Source organism: Tachyglossus aculeatus, unplaced genomic scaffold, assembly GCF_015852505.1.
Source record: "Tachyglossus aculeatus isolate mTacAcu1 unplaced genomic scaffold, mTacAcu1.pri scaffold_176_arrow_ctg1, whole genome shotgun sequence".
Lineage (NCBI taxonomy): Eukaryota > Metazoa > Chordata > Mammalia > Monotremata > Tachyglossidae > Tachyglossus > Tachyglossus aculeatus.
The window spans coordinates 243,190-249,540 of record NW_024044897.1 but is presented as its reverse complement, the minus strand read 5'-3'; the positions used below and the strand labels follow the sequence as shown (position 1 = coordinate 249,540).

Below are 6,351 nucleotides of genomic sequence, written 5' to 3'. Positions count from 1 at the left end.
GAGAGATAGTCGAGGAGGAGATTCAAGTTTACTGCAGGGAAGAAGGCAATGGTAAACCCCTTCTGTATCTTTACCAAGAAAACTCTATGGATAAGCTACGAGAACATTTGCAGTTGCAGAATGGGGCGTTCCTGGAGAGATGTGTCCATTCATTCGCTATGGGTCAGAGATGACCCAATAGCACCAGAAAAGACAAAGAAGTGCTCAAACATCTCTCCTCCAAAGCCTTCACTGTCACCATGCATCTTTTCACGTGAAACAGAAACACCTCACAATTATCTTCAAGGGTTTCTGCCATGTGAGACTCACTCTTAATTCCCATTTTACAGATGCGGTATCTGAGACACAGAGAAGCAAAGTGACTTGTCTGACATCACACAGCAGACAAGGGGCAGAGCCAGGATTAGAAGCTAGGTCCCCGAGCCGGTTGTTGGGTAGGAATTGTCCCTATCTGTTGCCAAATTGTACTGTCCAAACAGTACAGTGCTCTGCACACAGTAAGCGCTCAATCAATACGATTGAATGAATGAATGAATGGCAGAGACAGGATTAGAACCGAGGTCCCCTTACTACTACCACTACTCTTGGCCTCTCCCTGGGCCCAGGCACACTTTTTCCCTGGAAGGTGATGGGAGAAGATTCCCTTCTCCTCCTCCCCTCCAGAACTCCGCCGGCCAAGGTTTGTTCACTCCCTCCCCTGCCCCACCTTGGATACACACACAGACACGGACACAACAAATCTGATTGTGGCTCTCAGGGGAAATTGAAACAGACTGAAGTCTGGTTGACCCCAGTCAACTTCTTGCCACTAGCTTCAAGGCTTTTGACCGGTGTTCTCCTCTGTGTTTCCCTTTCCTTCTTTACCAACTACCCTGCAGCCCTTGGAAATAGATCTCCCTTTTCCTCTCCTCCTCTCCCCATCCTCCCATCCTCCCCCTGCCCTATCCCTTTCCCCTCCCCACAGCACTTGTGTATGTTTGTACGTATTTATTACTCTATTTATTTGATTAATGATGTGTATATAGCTATAATTCTATTTATTCTGATGGTATTTTCACCTGCCCACTGGTTTCGTTTTGTCTGTCTCCTAGACTGTAAGCCCATATTTGGGTAGAGACCTTCTCTACATGTTGCCGATTTGTACTTTCCAAGCGCTTAGTACACAGCTGTGCACACAGTAAGCACAAAATAAATATGATTGAATGAATGAAGGAATGAATGAAAAAGGACATTCCCTTCTCCAACACATGGCTTAGATCCTTCTTTCTTCTTGGGTAGGGATGGTCCTTCTTAGATCCTTCAAATCCCTTCAAATTTGCCCAGATTGATGTTTCTTCTCCCCACGCCGAATCAGGCCACATACCACCTCTGCATTTACACATTCACAACTGCTCATTGCACTTCCCTACCTATAGGTTCACATTACTAAGCACCTATTAAGCTGTGCATCCACCTTTCCATTCTGTTTCCCCCAGCTGTAAATTCTTTTGGATCAGTCTAGCCCAGCAGACCTGTAATCCAGGAGGGAAGGGATTGAATCTCTTACCTCCATAGTGTTTACACAACGTTCCTGCATGGAGGAGTTGATGAGAGTGCTCGTGGTCTAGAACCAATCACACTCTCTCATTCCCTCCCTGTCATTTCTCACCAGAAACATTTTCTGATGTCCAGGACACATCTTGGTCAAAGTGACCACAACATAATGCTTACGCTGTGCAGAGGGGCCCCAGCTGGACACGTTAGCTGGATGGAGGTGGATGAGGAAGGGGAGAGGAGTGATGGTTGGGGCCATTGCACTGTCAAATACTTACCCTCCTGAAAGCCCAACCACCCCTCTGAGAAAGTAGCCCTGATCCAAAGTCCGACACTGGTCAATCAATCAATCAATCAATCGTATTTATTGAGCGCTTACTGTGTGCAGAGCACTGTACTAAGCACTTGGGAAGTACAAGCTGGCAACATATAGAGACAGTCCCTACCCAACAGTGAGCTCACAGTCCCATGTGTGAACACTTCCCCTGAATGGCTCCATCTCTTGCATTCCCATCATGGTCTCTCCCTCCCCCTCCAATGCCCCCCGGTCACACTCACTGGGGCAGCGTAAGGCTGTAGGGCTCTGACCTCCACCGGATTGGGATGCTCCTCCCTCCACTCCAGTTCTTGGGTGCAGCTGGCTATGAAGAAAGGGACAGCATGACACCCTCAGCCCCTCTCTTATCTCCTGTGGCAGCGAGATGTTCTTCAGAGTCTGCCATTCCCAAAGATAAAGCAGATACTGCTCTGTGAGGTATCTGACAGATACCCTGGAGAATCACCTCAGGTGGGACCTCGTATCCAGGCCGATGCCAAAATCCTCTGCCTGTGAGGTCCCTGAGGTCCAGTAGAGATAAATGCCCAGTTCCTAAAGCTTCAGCAATGGTGCTGCACCCCAGGGTTCCCATGGTAACAACAGCATCTGCATCCCAACATCCCAGCTGTTTCTAATGTTACTGACAATCTACAATAATTGTGGGTGGTTTCAGCTTCATCTCATATACCTCCTTCAACAATCAGCTTCTCATTCAGTCAGTCAATTGATCGATTTCATTTTATGACAACTTCTGATTTCAAAGCTCCAGAGAGCAAGAGATTCCTCTGAATCCATCCTCTGATCCTCCCCCAGGCTGAGTGGGGTGGGGCAGGGGACTGAGGTTTTGAGAATGGAATGTTGGGAAGGAGAAATTCCTGGCTTGAGGAAGACTAAGATGGAAATGGCTCCTCCTGTTGTGATGATTTACTAACCTGGGTTCTGGAAACTAGAGTTCCAAACCACTCCCTTGATTGTCCAATCTCTCATCCTATCCTGACTGGATTACTACACCGCCCTCTTCTATGATCTCCCATCCTCCTGTCTCTCTGTAGTTCAGTCTATACTTCACTCTGCTGCCCAGATTATCTCTGTACAGAAACACTCTGGGCATGTCACTCCCCTCCTCAAAAATCTCCAGTGGTTGCCTGTCAACCTACAAATCATGCAAAAACTCTTCACTCTCAGCTTCAAGGCTCCTCATCCCCTCACCCCCTCCTACCTCACCTTCCTTCTCTCCTTCTACAGCCCAGCCCGCACCCTCCACTCCTTTGCCGCTAACCTCCTCACTGTGCCTCGTTCTCGCCTGTCCTGCCATCGACCCCCAGCCCACGTCCTTCCCACGGCCTGGAATGCCCTCCCTCCACACATCCTCCAAACTAGCTCTCTTCCTCCCTTCAAAGCCCTACTGAGAGCTCACCTCCTCCAGGAGGCCTTCCCAGACTCAGACCCCTTTTTCCTCTCCTCCTCCCCATCCCCCCTTCCCCAACCTCCTTCCCTCCCCCCCAGCACTTGTATTTATTTATACAGATTTATTACTCCATTTATTTTACTTGTACATATTTACTACTCTATTTATTCTGTTAATGATATGCATATAGCTATAATTCTATTTATTCTGACAGTTTTGACACCTGTCTACATGTATTGTTTTGTTGTCTTTGTCCCCCTTCTAGACTGTGAGCCTGTTGTTGGGTGGGGACCGTCTCTATATGTTGCCGACTTATACTCCCCAAGTGCTTAGTACTGTGCTCTGCACACAGAAAGCACTCAAGAAATATGATTGAATGAATGGAGTTCCATCAGTGAATGTCTCTGTCTCTTTTCCGAGACCATTATCATTATTATCTTTATTATTCGATGCTAACAATTTCTGTGTCAAAGTCTGTGCCACCTGATGATAAATAATTCAATTGATCGATGGTATTTGTTGAGTGTTTACTGTGTACATTACATTGTACTAAGCGCTTTGAAGAGTACGGTACAATGAAGTTGGTAGATACAATCCGTGCCCACAATGATCTTACAGCCCAAAGATGAAATTACAATCCAAACAGATGTGTTTCCTGTCCCACAGGGGCTCAGAATGTAAGAGGAAGTAAGAGCCCAGGGATGGTAAGACACTAAGGCCAGGTCACACAGAAGTCCAGTGGCTGAGCTGGGATTAGAACTCAGGTCATGTGGCCTCCTAGGGAATGCATTGCCACTCATGACCTAGTCTTATCAGCCAACCTCCCAGACCTTGACAAATCCTGAATATCCAGACTTGTTCTTTGGGACTTCGGGTCAGTGATATATGTGAATATGTCAGAGGGCAATTCCTCTTCGAAAGGGGTGGGTAGGGGGTTATTGGTACCTGGACACAGACATTTTGTCCCAGAATGGGTGCTGGGGGAATGTCCCCTTTAGGATCCTGCCCAGGGCAGCCTTCAGGTCCCTGTTCCTCAGGCTGTAGATAACAGGGTTCACAGTGGGGGGCACCACAGTGTAGGACATGGAAACCAGCAGACCCAGAGCCGAGGGTGAGTATAAAGGTGGTTTGAGAAAGGCAAATGCTCCGGTAAAGAGAAAAATGATGATGACAGTGAGATGGGGCAGGCAGGTGGAGAAGGCCTGGGCCCGGCCCTCGGAGGATGGCATCCTCAGCACGGCTGAGAAGATGAAGACGTAGGAGAGGATGATGTAAATGAAGCAGACAACAGACAAGAAAAACCCAGCAGCCACACTCACATCAATGGCAATGTGGACTTCAGAGCAGGAGATCTTCAGCAGAGGGGGTATGTCACAGAAGAACTGCTGAACAGCAGTGGACCCACAGAAGGTCAGGGAGAAAGTAGAAGCTGAAAACAAGACTCCAAGCAGACCCCCACCGAGCCATGATGCTGCTGCCATGCGCATACAGGCTGTTTTATTCATGATGAGCACATAAAGCAGGGGGTAGCAGATGGCGGCATAGCGGTCATAAGACATTGCAGTGAGGACATAAAACTCTGAAGCAGCAAACAAGATCACTAGGAAGAGCTGCGAGACACAACCCAGAAAGGAGATGGAACTGTCACTGCTCAAGGAGTTGACAATGGATTTGGGTACCGTTGTAGAAATGTAGCAGAGGTCTATGAAGGACAAATTCTTAAGAAAGAAGTACATGGGGGTGTGGAGACGCTGGTCGAGGGTGGTGACAGCAACGATGAGGAGACTCCCCAGAAGGGCCACTAGGTAGACAAGGAGGAACAGCATGGCATGGAGCAGCTGCAGCTCCCGGATGTCAGAGAACCCCAGGAGGAGGAATTCAGCCACCATGGAGATGTTGGTCATTTCTGGGAGATGATGCCAACTCCCTGGAAAGGAAGAGGAAAACTTCAATTTAGAATCATTGGTATTCCCTCCAGACTGTAAGTTCCTTTTGGGCAGGTACGCTTCTACAAATTATGTCATATTGTACTCTCTCAAGCACTTGGTACAGCACTCTACACACTGTAAGCGATCATGAAATATGATTGACTCCCATTTTAATAAATACAGTAGTTGTATTCATTGATCACCTATAGAGTTCAACAATATTTGTACATGTAGCATTATGAACACATCAATCAATAGCTCAATGGTATTTACTGAATACTCACTGTGTGCAGAGCACTGTACTAAGTGCTTGGGAGAGTTCAATCCAACTGAGTTGGCAGATATTTTCCTGCCCACCAGGAGGTAACAGTCTAGTGGGTAGACTCTGCATACTATAAATGCTCAATGAATACAATGAATGGATAGCATCGATGAAGTAATCAACACTAATTCCTTTCGGAGTTTGCCAGCACTTAGAACAGTGCTTCACACATATTGATCGCATAACAAATACCATCATTATTATTATTAAATCAATCTGTTGTATTTATTTGTCACCTGTAGTGTTCAGTAGTATTAATATGTGCAGTGGTCTGGCACGTCTTGACTTATGCTGTCGATTTGCCTCCGACCCACAGAGACTCCATGGACGTATCTCTCCCAGAATGCCCCCCCTCCATCTGCAAGTGTTCTGGTACTGTATCCATAGAGTTTTCTTGGTAAAAATAGAGAAGTGATTTACCATTGCCTTCTTCCACCCAGTAAACGTGAATCTCCACCCTCGACTCTCTCCCCTGCCACTGCTGCCCAGAACAGGTGCGTTTTGACTTGGAGCAGATTGCCTTCCACTCACTAGCCACTGCCCAAGCTAGGAATGGAATGTGTATCCCTCTGGTTGACTCTCCCTCCCTTGGCTGAGACTGGTAGAGTACTGGAAACTCTCCAGGTGTGATCCTGAGAGGGGGCAGGGCAGGGGATTAAGACCATGAGCTCCAGGTGGGACAACCTGATCACAATATATTCCCCCAGTACTTAGAAAAGTGCTTTGCACATAGTAATGATTTAACAAACACCCTCATTATTATTATTATTATTATTATTATTATTATTATTATTATTATTATTATTATTATTACCACTACTCTTTGCCTCTCCCTGGGCCTACA

At 46.9% G+C, this 6,351-nt stretch overlaps 1 non-coding gene across 1 annotated transcript; it reads right to left on the bottom strand.

Moving 5' to 3' along the window:
- Nucleotides 1-6,011: 6,011 nt before the first annotated feature.
- On the bottom strand, nt 6,012-6,149 carry LOC119923342. Its single transcript, XR_005448833.1, has one exon. It is a non-coding gene; the product is annotated as a small nucleolar RNA SNORA7 (small nucleolar RNA).
- Nucleotides 6,150-6,351: the final 202 nt, after the last annotated feature.